The following is a 25,046-nucleotide window of genomic DNA, read 5'->3' on the forward strand; positions in this document are numbered from 1 at the left end:
TAAATAAAATTTTAATTTTTGAACACTATTGGGTTTACAGAAACATTGTAAAAATAGTATAATGTTCCTGGTAAGTACCCAAACTCTGCTTTCTCTATTACTAACATTTTATATTAGTGTGGTGCATTCATTACAATTAAGGCATCAATATTGTTATACTATTATTATCTAAAAACCATACTTGTTCAAAATTCCTCAGTTTTTATTTAGTGTCCATTTTCTGTTCTAGTATACATCCTAGAATCACATATTACATGTAGTCATGGTGAGAGAGACTCCAAGTCAGTCAGTGTTGAAACAGGGAATATTAAAAAAGAACCAACATAGATTACAAAAGGAAGACTCGAAGCTTCCGGAATGATTTTCTTTCTATCTAAAATCATTTTCTATCTTTCATCCTATCAGCACTCATAAATTACACACACTCATAACCTGCCACAAATTACTGGCAGATTGTGAAAGTGGAGCAGGGCATGTCACATAGTGAAAGCAGGAACAAGTGAGTGAGAGGGGAGATACTACACACTTTTAAACAACCAGATCTTGTGAGAGCTCACCTGCTATCATGAGGAGTACCACGGAGATAGTACTAAACCATTCATGAGAAATCCACCCTCGTAATCCAGTCATCTCCCTCCAGACACCACCTACAACACTGGGGATTACAGTTCAACATGAGATTTGGGTGGGGACACATGTCCAAAACATATCACAGGGGTTTCCCTATGTTGCTTAGGCTGGTCTCAAACTCCTGGCCTCAAGTGATCTTCCTGCCTCAACCTTCCAAAGTGCCAGAATTACAGGCATCAGCCACCATGACCAGACAGAATTTTATTTCTCAAGGGGCTTTTCATCTCACTTGAAATTTTAGTTTAGGGATCTCCCAACTTACAAAGGGTTTCTGTTCCAAAATTTTGTTTCTAAGTCAGGTAGGCTCACTTTCCTAAAGAAAATGAGAAGAAGCCAGTCTCGAAGCAAGCAATAAAAGCCTGTTGCCTCACGGGTGAACTATGATGTTGCTAAATCCATCAGAAGTAATTTTACTTTTGCTCTTTGTTGAATGGGCTACTGTGAGCTTGTGGGGGCACCTAACCACCATTTAGAATTCTATAAATAATTCTATAATTTATAGAATTATTTCTTTGAAGCAGGTCATGCTGTCATGTGTGGTCAAAAGGGAATTAGTGATGAGAACGGGGCTTTCTCTGCCTCTCTCCCTTTTGACTGCCAAGGTCCAGGGAAGTTCACATCTACAGTGGTCAGGGGCTGGCCAAGTAGATCCCCACCAGTTGCTGGATAATGCCTGTGAACTACTGGCTTGCATCTGTTCTGAAAAACTAACTTCTGGTTTGCTTGTTTATTCACCAGTAGTTCACATAATTTTCTTATGACAATCTGGCACCTAACATAGATCCCAAAAGAGTTTAGGAGGATTTACCCTTTAGGCAAAAAATATTGGCAGTGTTTATAATCCCCTCAAAAAGAGAGAGGGAGAAAAAAAGAAAGAAGAAATTTTTTAAAGGCAGAGATAATATCATGTAACTAAACTAAATAACTTTCTATATCTGACTGAAAATAAATTTTTGTTTTTTCCTTATTTTGGCTCATTTGGTAAGCTAACAAACTGGAAGAACTAGTTTTAACCAAACAACTCTAAAAGATTTCAGAATTTGAAAACTTAAGAATTATGAATAGATTTGATTCATTTAGCCCCAAAATTATCAAAAGAAGTATATAAAATATTAATAGTCAATTTTCCACCAAAACCATTGAGCTATAGAATTCCAGATATCAAAAATTCTAAGGAAATGTTGTGTTTTAGAATCAAATCATGTACTAGGCTGAAATTAAACACCATTACTGAGTATTGTTATTAGGATAAACATCTTTCCATACTTTGGTGAAATTGGAAATACTCTTGCAGAAGTGTTTTCATCTCTCACCCAGAAAAAATAAATAATGACTTCTTCCTCCTTCCACTTAAGGTAAAATCCTACCTTTACGTATATTGCATCATCCCTTGTTTTGTGATTATTTGCTTACAGATTTTCTCTCAGTGCTCTCTAAGCAAAGAGAACAGGGTACTGGTCAAGATTGTGGATCTAGGGGATCACTGATCTAGGTCCTATTCCAAATTTGATTCCTCACCTGCTAAGCTTGCAAGTGCAATTCATTTAAATTCTCTGAAGGTTAAATGTTTCATCTAAATAGGGATAATAATAAACACCTATGTCATAGAGTTGTTTGAGATTAAATGAGATAATACATGTAAAATTATGTGCCTGGAATACAGCAAGATTTTTGTTGTTGTTGATGATGATGATGATGATGATGATGATGATGATGATGATGTTTTTCTAGACCCAGTGCACAACTGCTTGAACGTATTAGATAATCAATACATGTTTCTTGAACTGAGATGAATTTCCCTATGTTGTCTGCCTAGTGAAACCCTACATTTTCTTCTAGAGGAGATGACATTTGAGCAAGATCTTAAAGAAAATCAGATGCCTTCACCTGACCACTGCTTGGTGATCCCATGGCACTTTGTACATCTCTTCATTAGCTCTCATCTCACCAGCCCATAATTATTGTATGTGCTGCCTTCTGAAGCTTGCAGCTGACTACATCAGGTAGAATAAAATCATCCTTTCATAAAACAGTGACCTCCTTTTTTATTTGCATTTCCAAAGTCAAGCATATGATAGGTAGACAATGAATGCTTGCTCCTGGGCTGTGCTAAAGGTATCTATAACCACTAAGCCCAAAGAGTGTCATGTGCTTTCAAAAGGAAGGAGCCAGTGTTTATATCACTTTTTCTCAACCTTCAAGGCTCCATTCAAACGCCACCTCCAGCATGAGGCACTATCCAGTCCAATCCACAGTCATCGTTCCCTTTCTGAGTCCTTCCAGGAAATCAGACATAGTCATTTGAGGTGTGTGTTAATGATCTTTCCTCAGAGGCCCTGTGAGCTCTTTTGCACGGTACAAAGGCATGTAATAGGCAGGAAGCTAGTATTTAATTGCTAGGCTTAGTTATAGTTTTCAGTGTGTACTTCTCCAGAATTATCCAATTAACCCTAACTTGAGAAGACAGGCAAATTGGATTTGCACACACTGGAGTCAATTCCTGATACCCCCGGGGTGTGAATGAACAGAGGTCTTCTTGCTGGCTTCTGTAACAGTATCTCTCTTTGGCCAGCACCCAATTTTTGGAACCATTATAAGCACATAAAAACAGCATTTTACACAAACCAAAAAATAGTTTCCAACCATGTTTCTGTGGCATTGTGAACAGTAAATTCTACTTTGAGTTATATTTCCGCTAATTAAATGAAATGAGAAGTGGGCTCTAGTCCCCCAGAAAGAGACTGGAGGGAACCACAATCTTTCCTGTGATTAGATACACCACTAAGGAAATCTGACCCTGGGCAACTGAAAGCTGCCTATTCTCATTAAGAAGAGCTACAGACTGACACTTTTCAAAGACTAGTAACTGGACACTTACTTCTTTCACAGATTATCTTCTTTTCCCTTTTTCATACTAGGAATTATCAGGGATTATAACAATCATCAACATTACAAGCCTCCAAAATCACATTTTTTAACTTTTTGAAATGCCCTCCCACCTAACTACCCTACATTTGACACTTGCAGCCATCCTCTGGAGAAGTAGACAAGATCGACCGTCTCACTTTACAGAAGTGCAAAGAGTAGCTGGCCTAATGCCACAGCCAATGAACAGATGAAGGAGGCCTACAACCACCCAGTCTTCCCTGCTTCTCCTCACTCCTCCCTTCTGACCCCCTTACGTCACCACTGATCAATAGATCACTGTGTGGCCATTCGGCATCTTCCTGTGCTGTGTCAGGCAAGAGAACTTCTGGAAAGAGAACATCTCATGTTTATTAAGGAGATTGGGTGTCCTTGTAGAAAGTCCTGCCATGCACAACCCGTCTTAACCGATGTGTTTCACCATACTGAAGGCAAGTTGCCATCTAGCATAGTTGAAGGGGGGCCACTTGTGGTGATCTTTGTTCTTGCTGAGATATGGAAAGAAAACAAGGAAATGAGCTCATTTTCAAAGAAAATGAACATTATTTCATGTGAAAGAAAGATGAGTAAAGTGACAGGAAGGAAAAAAAGCTTAGGGTTGGTGTGAGATACACAGACAAGGTGTTAGCCCCGCATACAGTGCTGCTGGCCCAAGTTAACTCCTGGCTTTTCCCTATATATGTGGTGTGGAAAAGCTATTTATAAAATGTGTTTAAATATTTAGAACCAAATACATCAACATTATTGGGAAACATTGACTTGGACCAGAACTCATTTCCTTGCCCTAGTCCAATGTGAATAACAAAATGAAGAATATCAGGATGATTCGAGACCAGGAATACTACAGATGTCTAACACTTCCATCTGGAATCCCCAAAGAGGCCTGCTTTTAGCCTCCTTACTGGTTGGTGACCTGGCATGACAGAAATGACAGAAATCTCAGAAGACTGGCCTCATGAATAATCTTTAGTATCAATCTAACAAAGCAAGCCTTCTAGAAATTACCTGACTCTGCAATTCCCTCTGCTGCTTCAGGTGAAAATGTTCAGGTCCATCTGCCACTGTAGTGAAGGACTGCTTTGGGTAGTGTCTGTGGAGAAACTTTTTAAAGGACATAGTTAAAATATTGTGCTACAAACTCTTGAACACCAATTGTTTTGTCCTTCCTCTCTGTGACAGTGAAAGAGGGCTGTGCTCTTGGCAAAGGTCACTGATTATCTGTCACTCAGTTATCCCCACTCTCTCCCATAACTTTAACTTCAGCTTCTCTGTTCTAGGAGATTCTTCTCACAGGCTCAAGGCTCTCCTACCCCGCATCATTGCTCCCTCTACCCCACACACCCAGCATGTGTCCAGCTAGTCTATCCTTCAGCCAAACTTCCTTAAAAAGAGGCCTTACCTCACTGTCCCTACCCATCTCCTCTCTGACTCACTCCTTAACTCCATGACAGGGTTCTGGTTTCTTTCCCTTGCCTGTTGTGACTTCCTGTGGACACAGTCAAAAACCATTGCATAGTCCTGTTGTATGACATCCCCTCCATCTTGAAATGTCCTCTCCCTCAGTTCCTATATGTTACCACACACGCTTGCCTTGGCTTCTCCCTCTAGTTGTTTCTTCCCTGTCTTCTGTGGGCTCCTTTTTGTCTGCTCACTCCTTCTTCAGTGTCCTCAAATGATCGGTGTCCTCAAATGGGCTTCCTTCCCTTCTCAGCTGACACCATCACCAGGGAATTACAGTTTCTCAGCAGTGTTGGGGCCTCTCTATCTCTATGCTGGTCATGCCCATGTGTGAGCTGCAGACCCAGTGGAATTTCCATTTGTGCATCCCATGCCCAGCCCACCCTCCACTAGTCTCAAATGCAGCCGTTCAGCCCTACCCCAGTCCTCAGACAAGTTCCTCTCCTTGGATCCTCTTTTTCCTTCGTGAGTGTCCAGTTGCCCAAGTCAAAAACCTGGGAGTGATATAAATTCCCCACACATCCAGTCAGTCACTCATCAACTCTATTGATTATGTCTGCTAAATATATCTCAATTATATGTACTTATACATATGCATGTATCTTCTTCACTACATTTGTAATTGTGGGCTGCACTTACCTTTCAGAGAACAACAACACTGGCCCCTCTTGCCCTTCTAGTCAGAAGTGCCAAGATGATGAGAGCTAGCCATGACAAACCCACAGCCAACGTTACACTGAATGTGCAAAACTGGAAGGGCATCCAAATAGAGGAAGGAAGAGAGGAATAGATAGGAAATCAAACTGTCTCTGTTTACAGATGACATGATTCCATATCCAGAAAACCCCACAGTCTTGGCCCCAAAGCTGCTTCTGCTGATAAACTGTAGCAAAATCTTAGCATACAAAATCAATGTGTGAAAATTACTAGCAGTCCTATACATCAAGTCAAGAAGAGAGTCAAATGAAGAACACAATCCCATTCATAATTGCTACACACAGAAAAACTAAAATACCTAGGAATACAGCTAACCAGGGAGGTGAAAGATCTCTAGGAGATCTCTAGGAGAATTACAAAACACTGCTCAGAGAAATCAGAGAAGACATAAACAAACGGAAAAACATTTCATTCTCATGGATAGGAAGAATTAATGTCATTAAAATGGCTATACTGCCCAAAGTAATTTACAGATGCAAGCTATCCCTATTAAACTACCAATCGCATTCCTCACAGAACTAGAGCAAACTATTTCAAAATTCATGCGGAACCAAAAAAAGAGCTCTAATAGCCAAGCAATCCTCAGCAAAAAGAAAGAAGCTGGAGGCATCATGTTAACCAACTTCAAACTACACTACAGGGCTACAGTAACCAAAACAGCATGATACTGGTACAAAAACAGCTCATCATTTTGAGTTATGTTTCTTCAATACCCAGATTTTTTGGAGTTTTTAATATGGAGAGGCATTGAATTTTATTTGAAAGCCTTTTCTAGATCTACCAAGCAAATGGAAAACAAAAAAAGGCAGGGGTTGCAATCCTAGTCTCTGATAAAACAGACTTTAAACCATCAAAGATCATAAGAGACAAAGAAGGCCATTACATAATGGTAAAGGGATCAATTCAACAAGAAGAGCTAAGTATCCTAAATATATATGCAACCAATACAGGAGCACCCAGATTCATAAAGCAAGTCCTTAGAGACTTACAAAGAGACTTAGACTCCCATACAATAATGGGAGACTTTAACATCCCACTGTCAACATTAGACAGATCAATGAGACAGAAAGTTAACAAGGATATCCAGGAATTGAACTCAACTCTGCACCAAGCGGACCTAATAGACATCTACAGAACTCTTCACTCCAAATCAACACAATATACATTCTTCTCAGCACCACATCGCACTTATTCCAAAATTGACCACATAATTGGAAGTAAAGCACTCCTCAGCAAATGTAAAAGAACAGAACATCGATGCAAAAATCCTCAATAAAATACTGGCAAACCGAATCCAGCAGCACATCAAAAAGCGTAACCACCATGATCAAGTGGGCTTCATCTCTGGGATGCAAGGCTGGTTCAACATACACAAATCAATAAACGTAATCCAGCATATAAACAGAACCAAAGACAAAAACCACATGATTATCTCAATAGAGGCAGAAAAGGCCTTTGACAAAATTCAACAGCTCTTCATGCTAAAAACTCTCAATAAATTTGGTATTGATGGAACGTATCTCAAATAATAAGAGCTATTTATGACAAACCCACAGCCAATATCATACTGAATGGGCAAAAACAGGAAGCATTCCCTTTGAAAACTGGCATAAGATAGGGATGCCCTCTCTCACCACTCCTATAGTGGTGGAACTCCTATAGTGGTGGAAGTTCTGACTTCCACCATAGTGGTGGAAGTTCTGGCTAGGGCAATCAGGCAAGAAAAAGAAATAAAGGGTATTCAGTTAGGAAAAGAAGAAGTCAAATTGTCCCTGTTTGCAGATGACATGATTGTATATTTAGAAAACCCCATTGTCTCTGCCCAAAATCTCCTTAAGCTGATAAGGAACTTCAGCAAAGTCTCAGGATACAAAATCAATGTACAAAAATCACAAGCATTCTTATACACCAGTAACAGACAAACAGAGAGCCAAATCATGAATGAACTTCCATTCACAATAGCTTCAAAGAGAATAAAATACCTAGGAATCCAACTTACAAGGGATGTAAAGGACCTCTTCAAGGAGAACTACAAACCACTGCTCAGTGAAATAAAAGAGGACACAAACAAATGGAAGAACATACCATGCTCATGGATAGGAAGAATCAATATTGTGAAAATGGCCATACTGCCCAAGGTAATTTATAGATTCAATGCCATTCCCATTAAGCTACCAATGACTTTCTTCACAGAATTGGAAAAAACTACTTTAAAGTTCATATGGAACCAAAAAAGAGACCACATTGCCAAGACAATCCTAAGCCAAAAGAACAAAGCTGGAGGCATCACACTACCTGAGTTCAAACTATACTACAAGGCTACAGTAACCAAAACAGCATGGTACTGGCATCAAAACAGAAATATAGACCAATGGAACAGAACAAAGCCCTCAGAAATAATACCACACATCTACAGCCATCTGATCTTTGGCAAACCTGACAAAAACAAGAAATGGGGAAAGGATTCCCTATTTAATAAATGGTGCTGGGAAAATTGGCTAGCCATAAGTAGAAGCTGAAACTGGATCCTTTTCTTACTCCTTATATGAAAATTAATTCAAGAAGGATTAGAGACTTAAATGTTAGACCTAAAACCATAAAAACCTTAGACGAAAACCTAGGTAATACCATTCAGGACATAGGCATGGGCAAGGACTTCATGTCTAAAACACCAAAAGCAATGGCAACAAAAGCCAAAATTGACAAATGAGATCTAATTAAACTAAAGAGCTTCTGCACAGCAAAAGAAACTACCATCAGAGTGAACAGGCAACCTACAGAATGGGAGAAAATTTTTGCAATCTACTCATCTGACAAAGGGCTAATATCCAGAACCTACAAAGAACTCAAAACAAATTTACAAGAAAAAAACAAACAACCCCATCAAAAAGTGGGCAAAGGATATGAACAGACATTTCTCAAAAGAAGACATTTATGCAGCCAACAGACACATGAAAAAGTACTCATCATCACTCACCATCAGAGAAATGCAAATCAAAACCACAATGAGATACCATCTCACACCAGTTAGAATGGCAATCATTAAAAAGTCAGGAAACAACAGATGCTGGAGAGGATGTGGAGAAATAGGAACACTTTTACATTGTTGGTGGGACTGTAAACTAGTTCAACCATTGTGGAAAACAGTGTGGTGATTCCTCAAGGATCTACAACTAGAAATACCATTTGACACAGCCATCCCATTACTGGGTATATACCCAAAGGATTATAAATCATGCTGCTATAAGGACACATGCACACGTATGTTTATTGTGGCACTATTCATAATAGCAAAGAGTTAGAATCAACCCAAATGTTCATCAGTGATAGACTGGATTAAGAAAATGTGGCACATATACACTATGGAATACTATGCAGCCATAAAAAAGGATGAGTTTATGTCCTTTGTAGGGACATGGATGCAGCTGGAAACCATCATTCTCAGCAAACTATCGCAAGAACAGAAAAGCAAACACCGCACGTTCTCACTCATAGGTGGGAATTGAACAATGAGATCAGTTGAACACAGGAAGGGGAACATCACACACTGGGGCCTTTTGTGGGGAGGGGGAAGTGGGGAGGGATAGCATTAGGAGATATACCTAATGTAAACGATGAGTTAATGGATGCAGCACACCAACATGACACATGTATACATATGTAACAAACCTGCATGTTGTGCATATGTACCCTAGAAAAAGTATAATAAAAAAAAGAAAGCATTTTCTGCATATATTGAGATAATCAAGTGGTTTATATCTTTAGTTTTGTTTATGTGATGAATCAGATTAATTGATTTGTGTATGTTGAGGCAACCTTGCATCCTGGGGATGAAGCATACTTGATCATGATGGATTAACTCTTTGATGTGCTGCTGGATTTGGTTTGCCAGTATTTTGTTGAGGATTTTTGCATTGATGTTCGTCGAGGGTATTGTCCTGAAGTCTTTTTTTGTGGTGTGTTTCTGCTAGATTTTGGTATCAAGATGATGTTGGCCTCACAGAATGAGCTGGGGAGGTGTTCCTCCTCAATATTTTCAAATAGTTCCTGTAAAAATGGCACCAGCTCTTCTTTGTACTTCTCGTAGAATATGGCTGGGAATCCATCACATCCTGGGCTTTTTGGGTTGGTAGGTTATTTATTACTGATTCAATTTTGGAGCTTTCTATTGGTCTGTTCAGCACATCAATTTCTTCCTGGCTGAGTTGTGGGAGGGTTTATTTGTCCAGGAATTTATCTATCTCTTTGAAGTTTTCTAGTTCGTATGCATAGAAATGTTTGCAGTAGTTTCTGATGGTTGTTTCTATTTCTGTGGGGTCAGTGGTAACATTCCCTTTGTCATTTCTAATTGTGTTTATTTGAATCATCAGACTTTCTTATTAATATTTTCAAGAAACCTACCCTGAATTAGTAGATCTTTTGAATGGCTTTTTTGTTTTTTTGTTTTGTTTTGTTTTGTTTTGTTTCATGTCTCGGTTTCCTTCAGTTCAGCTCGGATTTTTGGTTATTTCTTGTCTTCCTCTAGCTTTGGGGTTTTGTCTTGCTTCTCTTTCAGTTGAGATGTTAGGTTATTAATTTGAGTTCTTCCTAACTTTTTGATGTGGGATTTAGTGCTATAAATTCCCCTCCTAACATTGCCTTAGCTTTGTCCAGAAGCTCTAGTATGTAACTTTGTTCTCATTATTTTCAAAGAACTTCTTGATTTCTGCTTTAATTTCTTTACTAAAAAGTCATTCAAGAGTATGTTGTTTGATTTCCATGTAATTGCATGATTTTCAGCAATTTTATTAGTCTTGACTTCTATTTTTATTGCACTGTGATTTGAGTGTGTGTTTGATATGATTTCAGTTGTTTTGCATTTGCTGAGGATTGCTTTATGTCCAATTATGTGAGTGATTTTAGAGTATGTGGCATATGATGATGAGAGGAATGCATATTCTGTTGTTTTTGAGTGGAGATTTCCATAAAGGCCTATCAGATCCATTTGATCCAATGTTGAGTTCAGGTCCTGAATATCTTTGTTAATTTTTTGCCTCAATGATATGTCTAATACTGTCACTGGAGTGTGGAAATCTCCCACTATTACTGTGAAACATACTTTGTAGGTCTCTAAGAACTTTATTTATGAATCTGGGTGCTCCTGTGTTGGATGAATATATATTTAGGAGAGTTAGGTCTTCTTGTTGAATTGAAACCTTTGCCATTATGTAATATCCTTCTTTGTCTTTTCTATTTTAAGTTCTGGTATACATGTACAGGATGTGCAGGTTTGTTACATAGTTAAACATGTGCCATGGTGGTTTGCTGCACCTGTCAATCTATCACGTAGGTATTAAGCACCACATGCATTAGCTATTTCTCTTAATGCTCTCCTCTCCCCCACCTTCCCAACAGGCTCCGGTGTGTATTCTTCCCCTCCCTGTGTCCATGTGTTCTCATTGTTCAGTTTCCACTTATGAGAACATGTGGTGTTTGGTTTTCTGTTCCTGTGTTAATTTGTTGAAGATTATGGCTTCCAGCTTCATCCATGTCCCTGCAAAAGACATGACCTCATTTCTTTTTATGGCTGTATAGTATTCCATGGTGTATATGTATCACATTTTCTTTATCCAGTCTATCGTGGATGGAAGTTTGGGTTGATTCCATGTCTTTGCTGTTGTGAATAGTGCTGCAATAAACATAAGTGTGCATGTATCTTTAAAACAGAACGATTTCTATTTCTTTGGATATAAACCTAGTAATGGGATTGCTGGGCCAAATGGTATTTCTGCTTCTAGAGCCTTCAGGAACTGCCACACCGTCTTCTACAATGGTTGAACTAGTTTACATTCCCACCAACAGCATGAAAGTGTTCCTGTTTCTCCACAGCCTCTCTAGCGTCTGTTGTTTCTTGACTTTTTAATAATTGCCATTCTGACGGGCGTGAGATGGTATCTCATTGTGGTTTTGATTTGCGTTTCTCTAATAAACACTACTGAGGTTGAGCTTTTTTTTCATATGTTTGTTGGACGCATAAATGTCTTCTTTTCAGAATGTCTGTTCGTGTCCTTTACCCATGTTTTGATGGGGTTGTTTGTTCTTTTCTTATAAATTTGTTTAAGTTCCTTGTGGATTCTGGATATTAGACCTTTGTCAGATTGATAGATTGCAAAAATATTCTCCCATTCTGTAGGCTGCTTGTTCACTCTGATGATAGTTTCTTTCCCTGGGCAGAAGTGTTTATGTTTAATTAGATCCCATTTGTCAATTTTTGCTCTTGTTGCAATTGCTTTTGATGATTTCATCATAAAATCTTTGCCTATGTCCTGAATGGAACTTCCTAGATTTTCTTCTAGGGTTTTTTTTTTACAGTTTGGGGTTTTACATTTAAGTTTTTAATCCATCTTAATTTTTGCATAAGGTGTAAGGATGAGGTCCAGTTTCAGTTTTCTGCATATGACTAGTCAATTTTCCCAGAACCATTTAAATAGGGAATCCTGGCCAAGTGTGGTGGCTCACATCTATAATCTCAGCACTTTGGGAGACTGAGGCAGAAGAATCGTTTGAATTCGGGAGGCAGAGGTTGCAGTGCGCTGAGATCATGCGACTGCACTCCAGCCTGGTGACAGAGTGAGACTTTGTCTCAAAATAAATAAATAGGCTTAGGATTGTCTTGACTATTCAGTCTCTTTTTTGGTTGCATATGAAATTTAAAGTAGTTTTTTTTTTTAAATTCTGTGAAGAATGTCAGTGGTAATTTGATGTGAATAGCATTGAATCTATAAATTACTTCGGGCAGTATGGCTATTTTCAAGAGATTGATTCTTCCTACCCATGAGCATGGAATGTTTTTCCATTTGTTTGTATCCTTTCTTATATTCTTGAGCAGTGGCTTGTAGCTCCCCTTGAAGAGGTCCTTCACACCCCCTCGTTAGCAGTATTCCTAGGTATTTTACTCTCTTTGTAACAATTGCGAAAGGGAGTTCATTCATGATTTGGCTTTCTTGTCTATTGTTGGTGTATAGGAATTGAAGAATATTGGCTATTGCTGGTGTATAAGAATGCTTGTAATTTTTGCACATTGATTTTGTATCCTCAGACTTTGCTGAACTTGCTTATCAGCTTAAGGAGTTTTTGGACTGCGATGATGTGGTTTTCTAGATATAGAATCACATTGCCTGCAAACAGAGACAATTTGATTTTCTCTCCTATTTGAACTTTCTTTCTTTCTCTTCTCTTCTCTTTTCCTTTCTTTCTTTTCTTTCTTTCTTTCTCTTCTTTTTTTTTTTTTTTTTTTTTTTTTTTTTGAAGGGTTTTTCATACCTCTATCTCCTTCAGTTCCACTCTGATTTTAATCATTTATTTTCTCTACTGCTAGCTTTTGGATTTGTTTGCTCTTGCTTCTCTAGTTCTTTTAGTTATGATGTTAGGGTGTCGATTTGAGATATTTCCAGCTTTATGATGTGGGCATTTAGTGCTATAAATTTGCCTCTTAACACTGCTTTAGTTGCCTCCCAGAGATTCTGGTACATTGTCTCTTTGTTCTCATTGGTTTCAAAGAACTTCTTGATTTCTGCCTTAATTTCATTATTTACCCAGAAGTCACTCAGGAGCAGGTTGTTCAATTTCCATGTAGTTGTGTGGTTTTGAGTTTCTTAATCTTGAGTTCTAATTTGATTGCACTGTGGTCTGAGAGACTGCCGTGATTTCAGTTCTTTGGCAATTGCTGAGGAGTGTTTTAATTCCAATTTTGTGATCAATTTTAGAGTCAATATCATATGCCACTGAGAATAATATATAGTCTGCTGTTTTGCGGTGGAGAGTTCTGTAGATATCTATGAGATTCACTTGATCCAGAGCTGTGTTCAAGTCCTTTCTTGTTAATTTTCTGTCTAGATGATCCAATATTGACGATGGGGTGTTAATGTCTCCTGCTACTGTTGTGTGGGAGCCTGAGTCTCTTTGTAGGTCTCTAAGAACTTGTTTTATGAATCTGGGTTCTCCTGTACCAGGTGCATACATATTTAGGATAGTTAGCTCTTCTTGTTGATTCCTTTACCATTATGTGATGCTCTTCTTTGTCTTTTTTTATCTTTGTTGATTCAAAGTCTGTTTTGTCAGAAACTAGGACTGCAACCACTGCTTTTTTCTGCTTTCCATTTGCTTGGTAAATTTTCCTCCATCCCTTTGAACCTACATGTGTCTTTGCACATGAGATAGGAACCTTGAATACAGCACACCTGAGTCTTGACTCTTCATATCCAATTTGCTGGTCTGTGTCTTTTAATTGGGGCATTTAGCCCATTGACACTTAAGGTTAATATTGTTATGTTTGAATTTGATCCTGTCACCATGATGCTAGCTGGTTATTTTGCTCACTAGTTGATGCAGTTTCTTCATAGTGTCATTGGTCTTTGTACTTCAGTACATTTTTGCAGTGGCTGGTACCAGTTTTTCCTTTCCATCTTTAGTGCGTCCTTCAGGAGGTCTTGCAAGGCAGGCCTGGTGGTGATAAATTCCCTCAGCATTTGCTTGTCTGGAAAGGATTTTTCCTTTACGTATGAAGGTTAGTTTGGCCAGATATGAAATTCTAGGTTGGAAATTCTTTTCTCTAAGAATGTTGACTATTAGACGCAACTCTCTTCTGGCTTGTAGGGTTTCTGCTGAGAGGCCCACTGTTAGTCTGATGGGCTTCCCTTTGTAGGTGACCTGCCCTTTGTCTCTGGCTGCCTTTAACATTTTTTCCTTCATTTTGATCTTGGAGAATCTGATGACTATGTGTCTTGAGGGTTGATCATCTTGTGGAGTATCTTACTGGAGTTCTCTGGATTTCCTGAATTTGAATGTTGGCCTCTCTTGCTAGGTTGGGGAAGTTCTCCTGGATGATATCTTGAAGTGTGTTTTCCCAACTTGGCTCCATTCTCCTTGTTTCTTTCAGGTAGTCCAATCAGTCACAGGTTTGGTCTTTTACATAGTACCACAGTTCTTTGAGGTTTTGTTCATTCCTTTTCATTCTTTTTTCTCTAATCTTGTCTGCCTGCCTTATTTTGGCAAGATAGTCTTCAAGCTCTGATATTCTTTCTTCTGCTTGAGCGACTCAGCTGTTGATACTTGTGTTTGCATTACAAAGTTCTCCTCATGTGCTTTACAGCTGACTCAGGTCATTTATGTTCCTCTATAAACTGGTTATTCTAGTTAGCATCTTCTGTAACCTTTTGTCATGGTTCTTAGCTCCTCTGCTGACAGAAGTAGTGTTCGGAAGGTGGATAATAACAAACTTCACAGAGCTAAAGGAGCATGTTCTAATCCAATGCATTGATTTTTTCACCCCCCTTCCAGTGATGCCAGTGATTTGTAGAATTGGCCTCTATATATAATGCCATACTTATTGGAGGTTTTGTTCCTTCCCTTTTATTCTTTTTTATTTTTGTCTGTCTTATTTTAGAGAACCAATCTTTAAGCTCTGGGATTCTTTCCAATGTGTTGGGTTAGAACATGCTCCTTTAGCTCAGTGAAGTTTGCTATTACCCACCTTCTGAAGCCTGCTTCTGTCAATTCATCCATCTCAGCCTCCACCCAGCACTGTGCCCTTACTGTAGAGGTGTTGTGATCATTTGGAGTAAATGAGCCACTCTGGCCTTTTGAGTTTTGAGGGGTTTTTCATTCCTTTCTCATCTTCATGAGTTTGTCTCATTTTGATCTTTGAGGCTGCTGACCTTTAGATGAGGTTTTTTTGGGGACTTTTTGGTTGATGTTGTTGGTGCTTTCTGTTTTCAACAGTCAGGTACCTCTTCTGTAGGGCTGCTGTGGTTTGCTGGGGATTCACTTCAGGCCCTATTTATCTGGGTCCTTCCCACACCTGGAGATGTCACCAGAGAAGGCTGGAGAACAGCAAAGATGGGATCCCATTCGTTCCTCTGTGATCTCTGTCCTTGAGGGGCACCCACCTGATGCCAGTAGAAATGCTCCTCTATAAGAGTCTGGTGACCCATTGGGGTGTCTCATCCAGGACCCATTTAATGAGACACTTTGGTTGTCCCTTTGTGAAGGGGGTATGCTGTGCTGGGAGAAATCCCACCCATCTGGGCTGCCTGGATTCCTCAGAGCAAGTAGGGGGAAAGAATAAGTCTTCTGGTTTGTGGAGACAACAGCCACCCTTCCCCCCAGAGGCTCAGACCTAGAGAGATCAGAGTTCTCTCCCTAATTCCCTGGCTGGAGTTGCTGGAGTTCCTACAGAGAGACCCCACCCAGTGAGGAAGGATGGGTCAGGGTCAGCCTAAAGAGGCAATCAGGCTTATGATCTGCCACGGCCAGCATGCTGCACTGTGGGGAATACTTCTTGAGATCAAGCCATCCAGTCTCCCTGGCATCAGCAAAGGAAAAACAGTGGCCTGGATCTGTAGAAATGGCTGCTGCCCTTCCTCCCTAGTTCAGTGTCTTAGGCAGCTAGCAGCTGCAGTGATGGCTGCTGTCCCTTCCTGGAGGAACTCAGTTTCCTCAGGCAGCAGGCAGCCACAGTGATGATGATGCCCCTCTCTTGGGAAGCTCAGTTTTATTAGGCAGCCAGAAGCCACAGTGATGACTGCTCCCCCTCCACCAGGGAACTCAAGAGGGTTTAGGCAGCAGGCAGCCCCAGTGATGATGACCACCCCTCCCCAACTTGGGAACTCGATAGTTTTAGGCAGACTCCAGCTGAGTGGCTCTTGAGAATCTGCATGGCTCTGTGGTTGGGACCCAAGGCCCTGGTGGTGTGGTCTCATGAGTGGGATCTTCTGATCTGTGGATTGCAAAGATCCATGGAAAAAGCAGTTTCCCAGGATGGGTAGCATGCTCACTCACTGCCTCCCTTGGCTGGCTGAAGGTGAGGGCTCCTCTCGCCCCCTGTGGCTCCCAGGTGGGCCAATGCACCAGCCCAACTTTCCTTGCTCTCTATGGGTCATGCCAACCACCTAGTCAGTCCTGATAGTACAACCTGGATATTTCAGTTGCTGGTGCAGGATTTGCACACTGTTTTAGTTCTTCTCAGTGGGAGCCTTAAACTGCAGCTGCTTCTAGTTGGCTATCTTGTCCCTGCCCCCTTGTCTTTTTGGAAAATTATTGTTCATTTGACATCTGTTTTGTCTGAAATTAGGATTGCAACCTCTGCTTTTTTTCTGTTTTCTATTCATCTGGTAGATTTTTCTCCATCCCTTTATTTTGAGACTATGAGTGTCATTATGTGTGAGATGGGTCTCTTGAAGACGACATGCCATTTTGTGTGTCTCTCTCTTTTTTTTTTTTTTTAATCTAGCTTGCCACTCTGTGCCTTTTAAGTGGGGCATTTGCCCATTTACATTCAAGGTTAGTATTGATTTGTGTAGATTTGATCTTGTCATTGTGCTGTTGGCTGGTTATTATGTTGACTTGTTTTTGTGGTTGCTTTATAGTGTCGCTGGTCTGTGTGTTTAAGTATGTTTTTGTATTAGCGTGTAGTGGTCTTTCCTTTCTGTATCTAGTATCCCTTTCTAAAATCTCTTGTAAGGCAGATGTGGTGGTAATGAATTACGTCAGATTTTTCTTGTCTGTAAATGATCTCATTTCTTCTTCACCTAGGAAGCTTAGTTTAGCTGGATATGAAATTCTTGGTTGAAGATTTTCTTTAATAATGTTGAATATAGTCCCCCAATCTCTTCTGGCTTATAGGATTTCAGCTGAGAGATCTGCTGTTAGCCTAATGGGGTTCCCTTTGTAGATGGCCTGCCCTTTCTCTCTGGCTGCCTTTAACATTCTTTCTCTCATTTTGACCTTGGAAAACCTGATGCTTATGTGTCTTGAGGATGGTCTTCTTGTGTAGAAGCTTGTAGGAGTTCTTCGTATTTCCTGAATTTGACTGTTGGCCTTTCTAGCAAGGTTAGTGAAGCTTTCATAGATGATATCCTGAAATATGTTTTCCAAGTTGTTTGATTTCTCCACCTCCCTTTCAGAGATGCCAGTGATTTGTAGAATTGGCCTCTTTATATAATCCCATACTCCTTGAAGGTTTTGTTCATTCTTTTTCATTTTTGTCCCTCTTATTTTAGAGAACCAATCTTCAAGTTCTGAAATTTGTTCCTCAGATTCATTTTTTCTGCGTTAATACTTGTGATTGCATTGTGAAATTCTTGTATTGTGTTATTCGGCTCTTTCAGATCTGTGAGGTTCTTTTTTTTTTTTTTAATACTTTAAGTTCTAGGGTACATGTGCATAACGTGCAGGTTTGTTACATATGTATACTTGTGCCATGTTGCTGTGCTGCACCCATCAACTTGTCAGCACCCATCAACTCGTCATTTACATCAGGTATAACTCCCAATGCAATCCCTCCCCCCTCCCCCCTCCCCATGATAGGCCCCGGTGTGTGGTGTTCCCCTTCCCGAGTCCAAGTGATCTCATTGTTCAGTTCCCACCTATGAGTGAGAACATGCGGTGTTTGGTTTTCTGTTCTTGTGATAGTTTGCTAAGAATGATGGTTTCCAGTTGCATCCATGTCCCTACAAAGGACACGAACTCATCCTTTTTTATGGCTGCATAGTATTCCATGGTGTATATGTGCCACATTTTCTTAATCCAGTCTGTCATTGATGGACATTTGGGTTGATTCCAAGTCTTTGCTATTGTGAATAGTGTCACAATAAACATACGTGTGCATGTGTCTTTATAGCAGCATGATTTATAATCCTTTGGGTATATACCCAGTAATGGGATGGCTGGGTCATATGGTACATCTAGTTCTAGATCCTTGAGGAATCGCCATACTGTTTTCCATAATGGTTGAACTAGGTTCTAATTTATTATACCAGCTACTTTGTCCTTCAGCTCCTGTAACACTTTATTGTTGTTATTATTTTCCTTGGATTGGGTTTTACCATTCTCCTGAGTCTTGATGATTTTTGTTCCTATCCATATTCTGAATTATATTTATGTAATTCCAGACAGTTCATCCAGGTTAAGAACTCTTGTTGGAGAACTGGTGTGGTTGTTTGAAGGACATATGACACTGAGGCCATTTGAGTTACTGGAGTTCTTGCATTGGTTTCTTCTCATCTCCACATATGGGTTTTCCTTTAATTGCAGTGTAGATTGAGTACAGTCAGTAGACTTATTTTTGTGTTTTCACCAGGCTGAGGCTTTGTGCAGGGTCTTTATTTGAAGCTGACTTCTCATTTCTGATTTCAGAGGGGAGCATATTAGTACAGTATTTTTGCCGTTAAAGCTTTGGGATGTGATCCAGTAGGTGGCACTTGGGCTTACTGATCAGTTGGTAGACTCTTGCTTGGTTATGTGGCTCCCCTGTTTTCTCACAGTTGCAGCCATTTTCCCTCTCAATGATATGAAAATGTGCTTCTCTTCCTCTTGAGTACTGGCTGTAGATCATGGCTTGGCTCCTAGGCTGCCCACTGTAGCTCTGGGGCAATCTCAGTGTTTATATTTCTTCCCCAACTTAGAGGCAAAAGAGGAAGGGACATTAGTAGTGGTTGTGGCCAAGGGTCTTCTGTCTGTCTCCTCAGGGTTCCACCCCTGGAGAGATACAGGTCAGCAACTGTTCATTGCAATCAGCCCAGGATGGAGAATTTGTGCTGTGGGGGCCAATCCAGGGGTTCCCTGTCTTTAATGAGCAGTGGGGAGTGTGTAGAACCCATGGGAGATGGTCTGGCTTCCTCTCCTTGGGTCAACTAAAGCTTGTTGAAGGTGTAGAAAAGGGTATTAGTTCTTTCATTAATCTGAGGGTAGCAAGGACTGTTCCACTGCAGAAGCAGTGGCAGAAAGGCTTTCAGTTGCCCCTGGAGGCTCTGTCCAGGGAGTGGTTGAGTTGCTACTGGCTCAACAGCTCTGGTACGGGGGTGGGTAGAGGTCCAGGCCTGCAAGACTTGCCTAGTGAGAAGATATAGGAATGGGAACCCAGGTAACAGTCTGGCCACTTTTCCACAGGGCTGCTGCAGTATGCCCAGGGCCCACTTCAGTCGCTAGTAGCCTCAGATTTTCCAGTACCTGAAGTTATCATCAGCGAAGGCTGTGAAATAGCAAAGATGGAAGCCTATCACTCCCTCTGGAAGCTTTGCCCTAGGGAGGTATGAATGAACCTGTTACTGGCCCAAACACACCTGTAGGAGGTGGCTGGAGACCCCAGTTGGGAGGCTTTGCCCAGTGAGGAGGAATGACATTGGGAGAGCACTTAAAAAGCAGTCTGGCCACATTTTTATAGAGCACCTGTGCTATGCCGAGGGTACACATCAGCCCCTGATCTCCTTGGACACTTCAAAGACTGAAGGTTGAAGTGGCTAAGTTGCAAAAACAGCAAAGATGGTGGCCTGCCCCTTCTCTCAGGAGCTCCGTCTCAGGGAGGTTCAGCACTGCTGCTGGTGGCTGGCTGGAATTCCAAGCCAGTTGCTCTTATCCTGTGAGGTGCTGTGGAAGTGGGGCCTGCAGGCTGTTGCTGCTCAGCTCCCTGGATTCAGCCTCTTCCCTAGGGATATGTACGAGGGTCCAACCTCCCACTTTGCCAGAGTTGTAGCTACTTTCACAGGAAAGCCCAGGTACCTAAGGCTCCCAGGTCTCCATGTGTGCCTGAGTGGCTCCTGTGCCAAGACTCCACATAGCTCCACCAGACTGACAGCCCTGGTAAAGCGGGTTCACGAGAAGATCTCCTGACCCAACGGTTGCAAAGATCCATGGAAAAAGCATGGGTTTCCGGAGTCACACATTCACTCACTGCTTCCCTAGGTGAGGGAGTTTCCCCTGGCTCTGTGTTGCTCCCAGGTGGACTGTTGTTTTGCCTTTCTTTTCTTCATTCTCCTTGGGTCAAGTTGTTTCCCTAGTCAGTCCCAACGTGAGTACCTGGATGTTTCAGTTGAAAGTTCAGTATTGACTCTCCCCTTGTGTTCCTCTCTGTGAGAGCCAAACACACCAGCTGCTTCAACTCGGCCACTTTGACGAGCCCACAGCCCTCTCACTGTTGTATTTTTATATATAGCATTTACAACTCTATAAAGTACTTCATTATACTCATTTTACAGGTGAAGATATTTTAGGCACATAAAGACTGAATAAGATCTAAGTCCTTAAAAGATGCAAAATCTGGAACTGACAATGTACATAACTGCTACGTGTCTCAAACTTAAGACGTAATTAGGCATTTCTAAAGCTCCACACTTTTTAAATGTTGAAATTTTTTAGAGTTTTAAAGAATGATTTACTTAACAAATATGATTATGGGGATGTGTGGCCAATATGGCTGACTAGAAGCAGCTACGGAATACAGTACCTTCAACTGAAACAACCAGGTGCTCGCCTTACCCACATAATCAAGGAAACAACTCCAGCCAGCCACCAGCAACAGTGTTTTATCCACCTGAGACAGAGCTCCTAGGGGACAGGGCAGGCCATCATCTTTGTTGTGTGGGCAACTTGGCCATTCCAGCCCATGGACTTTTGAGAGCCCAAACCAACTGAGGGCAGAAGGGATCCCCCACACAACACAGCTGATCTACCAAAATGTGGCCAGACTGCCTCTTTAAGTTGATCCCCAATCCATTCCTCCTCACTGGGCAGGACCTCCCAAATGGGGCCTGCAGCTACTCCTGCAGGTGCTCTCAGGCTGACAGAGATTTGAATTCTCCCTGGGATGAGTTCCCTGGGGGAGAAGGGAGCCGCCATCTTTGCTGTTTGGGTGACTCAGCTGTTCCAGTCTGTGGGCTTTGGAGAGTCCAAAGTGACTAGGGTGGAGGGAATCCCCAGAACAGCACAACTGCTCTACCAAATCATGGCAAGATTCTTTAAGTAGATCCCCGATCCGTTCCTCACTGGGTGAGACCTCCCAAGTGGGGCTTCCACCCCTTAGTTCTAGAGTTGACAGAGATTTATATTCTCCCTTGGAGAGAGTTGTCGAGGTCCTGCCAATTAAGAAGGAATGGGTCAGGAACCTGCTAAAAGAATCTGCCTGGTGAAGATTTTGTAGAGTACCTATGTTGTGCTGGGAGATCCCTTCGGCCCCTGGTAGGTATGGATTCTACACAGCCCTCAGGCTCAAGTGGCTAAGTTGTGCAAACAGCAAAGATGGCAGCTCATCTTTGGCCATCTTATCCCAAGAATTCAAATGTCTTTGGGCCCGAGAACACTAGCAGTAGTGACTGGAGGTCCCAGTGGTGTGATTCCTCACCAGACAGGACCTTGAGAACTCCATGCCAGGGAGAATTCAAATCTCTGGCAGCCTGAGGACACCGGGGGTGGTGGCTGGAGGCCCGAGTTGAAAGGACCCTCACTGGGCAGGAACTGGAGACTTCCATGCCAGGAAGAATTCAAATCTCTGGCAGCATGAGAACACAGGTGGGGGTGGCCGGAGGCCCCAGTTAGGAGAACCCTCACTGGGTGGGACCTCAAGAACTCCATGCCTGCAAGAATTCAAATCTCTGTCAACCAGAAAACACCAGGGCCGGGGGTGGCTAGAGGCCCCAGTTAGGAGAACCCTCACTGGGCAGGACCTAAAGACCTCCATGCCAGAGATAATTCAAATCTTTGTCAACCCCAGAACACTGGCAGGGTGGTTGCAGGCCTTAGTTGAGAGGTCTCTCACTGGGCAGGACCTTGAGACCTCCACACAAGGGAGAACTCAAATCTCTGTCAGCCTGAGAACACAGGTGGGGGTGGCTGGAGACCCCAGCTAAAAGGACCCTCATTGGGTGGGACTTTGAGAACTACATGCCAGGGAGAATTCAGATGTCTGTCAGCCTGAGAATACCAGTAGGGTTGGCTGGAGGCCCCGGTTGGGAGGTCCCTCACTGGGCAGAACCTTGAGACTTCCATGCCAGGGAGAATTCAAATCTCGTCAGCCTCAGAACACTGGCGGGGATGGCTGCAGGCCCCCTGTTGGGAGGTCCCTCACTGGGCGGGACCCTGATACCTCCATGCCAGGGAGAATTCAAATCTCTGTCAGCCCCAGAACACCAGTGGGGTTGGCTGGAGACCCCAGCTAAAAGGACCCTCACTGGGCACGACCTTGAGAACTCCATGCCAGGGAGAATTCAAATCTCTGTCAGCCTGAGAACATTGGGGGTGGGGGCGGGTTGGCTGGAGGCCCGAGTTGAAAGGACCCTCACCGGGGGCAGGAACTGGAGACCTACATGCCAGGAAGAATTCAAATCTCCCTCAACATGAGAACACAGGTGGGGGTGGCCAGAGGCCCCAGTTAGGAGAACCCTTACTGGGTGGAACCCCAAGAACTCCATGCCTGGGAGAATTCAAATCTCCATCAGTCCGAGAACACCGGCAGGGGTGGCTGGAGGCCCTGGTCGGGAGGTTCCTCACTGGGCAAAACCCCGAGATCTCCATGCCAGGGAGAATTCAAATCTCTGTCAGCCTGAGAACACCAGTTGGGGTGACTGGAGGCCCCAGCTAGAAGGACCCTCATTGGGCAGGACCTTGAGAACTACATGCCAGGGAGAATTCAGATCTCTGTCAGCCCGAGAACACGGGTGGGGGTAGCTGGAGACCACAGTTGAGAGGTCCCTCACTGGGCAGGACCTCAAGACCTCCATTTCAGGGAGAATTCAAATCTCTGTCAGCCCCAGAACACTAGCGGGGGTGGCTGAAGGCCAAGGTCTTTCACTGGGCGGGACCCTGAGACCTCCATACCAGGGAGAATTCAAATTTCTGTCAGCCCCAGAACACCGGTGGGAGTGGCTGGACGCCCTGGTTTGGAGGTCTCTCACTTGGCAGGACGTCAAGACCTCCATGCCAGGGAGAATTCAAATCTCTGTCAGCCCCAGAACACTGGCGGGGGAGGGTGGAGGCCCCAGTAGGGAGGTCCTTCACTGGGCCAGACCCGGAGGCCTCCATGCCAGGGAGAATTCAAACCTCTGTCAGCCTGACAACACTAGTGGGGGTGGCTGCAGACCCCAGCTAAAAGAACCCTCATTGGGTGAGACCTCGATAACTATCTGCCAGGGAGAATTCAAATCTCTGTCAGCCTGAGAACACAGGTGGGGGTGGCCAGAGGCCCCAGTTAGGAGAACCCTCACTGGATGGGACCCCAAGAACTCCATGCCTGGGAGAATTCAAATCTCTGTCAGCCCCAGAACACTGGCAGGGGTAGCTGGAGGCCCGGGTTGGGAGGTCCCTCACTGGGCGGGACCTAAAGACCTCCATGCCAGGGAGAACTCAAATCTCTGTCAGCCCCAGAACACTGGCGGGGGTGGCTGCAGGCCCCCAATTGGGAGGTCCCTCATGGGGCGGGACCTCGAGACCTCCATACCAGGGAGAACTCAAATCTCTGTCAGCCCAAGAACACCGGTGGGGGTAGCTGGAGGCCCAGGTTGGGAGGTCCCTCACTGGGTGGGACCTAAAGACCTCCCTGCCAGGGAGAACTCAAATCTCTGTCAGCCTGAGAACACCAGTTGGGGTGACTGGAGGCCCCAGCTAGAAGGACCCTCATTGGGCAGGACCTTGAGAACTACATGCCAGGGAGAATTCAGATCTCTGTCAGCCCGAGAACACGGGTGGGGATAGCTGGAGGCCACAGTTGAGAGGTCCCTCACTGGGCAGGACCTCAAGACCTCCATTTCAGGGAGAATTCAAATCTCTGTCAGTCCCAGAACACTAGCGGGGGTGGCTGAAGGCCAAGGTCTTTCACTGGGCGGGACCCTGAGACCTCCATACCAGGGAGAATTCAAATTTCTGTCAGCCCCAGAACACCGGTGGGAGTGGCTGGACGCCCTGGTTTGGAGGTCCCTCACTTGGCAGGACGTCAAGATCTCCATGCCAAGGAGAATTCAAATCTCTGTCAGCCCCAGAACACTGGCAGGGGAGGGTGGAGGCCCCAGTAGGGAGGTCCTTCACTGGGCCAGACCCGGAGGCCTCCATGCCAGGGAGAATTCAAACCTCTGTCAGCCCCAGAATACTGGCGGGGGAGGGTAGAGGCCCCAGTAGGGAGGTCCTTCACTGGGCCAGACCCGGAGGCCTCCATGCCAGGGAGAATTCAAACCTCTGTCAGCCTGACAACACCGGTGGGGGTGGCTGCAGACCCCAGCTAAAAGAACCCTCATTGGGTGAGACCTCGATAACTATCTGCCAGGGAGAATTCAAATCTCTGTCAGCCTGAGAACACAGGTGGGGGTGGCCAGAGGCCCCAGTTAGGAGAACACTCACTGGGTGGGACCCCAAGAACTCCATGCCTGGGAGAATTCAAATCTCTGTCAGCCCCAGAACACTGGTAGGGGTGGCTGGAGGCTCCAGTTGGGAGGTCCCTCACTGGGCGGGACCTAAAGACCTCCATGCCAGGGAGAACTCAAATCTGTCAGCCCCAGAACACTGGCGGGGGTGGCTGC

The 25,046-nt window shown here is 43.2% G+C and overlaps 2 long non-coding RNA genes across 2 annotated transcripts; both read right to left on the reverse strand.

Moving 5' to 3' along the window:
• Positions 1-1,576: 1,576 nt before the first annotated feature.
• On the reverse strand, positions 1,577-7,960 carry LOC126934481 (uncharacterized). The gene is made up of 2 exons (XR_007718954.1): positions 4,561-7,960; positions 1,577-4,043 (listed from the first exon to the last, which is right to left on the reverse strand). It is a non-coding gene; the product is annotated as an uncharacterized LOC126934481 (long non-coding RNA).
• Positions 7,961-9,690: 1,730 nt separating this feature from the next.
• Positions 9,691-23,906, reverse strand: LOC126934485 (uncharacterized). The gene is made up of 2 exons (XR_007718960.1): positions 23,039-23,906; positions 9,691-22,513 (listed from the first exon to the last, which is right to left on the reverse strand). It is a non-coding gene; the product is annotated as an uncharacterized LOC126934485 (long non-coding RNA).
• Between the last annotated feature and the right edge of the window lie 1,140 nt (positions 23,907-25,046).

The sequence above is a fragment of the Macaca thibetana genome, chromosome 13 (genome assembly GCF_024542745.1).
Source record: "Macaca thibetana thibetana isolate TM-01 chromosome 13, ASM2454274v1, whole genome shotgun sequence".
Classification (NCBI taxonomy): domain Eukaryota; kingdom Metazoa; phylum Chordata; class Mammalia; order Primates; family Cercopithecidae; genus Macaca; species Macaca thibetana.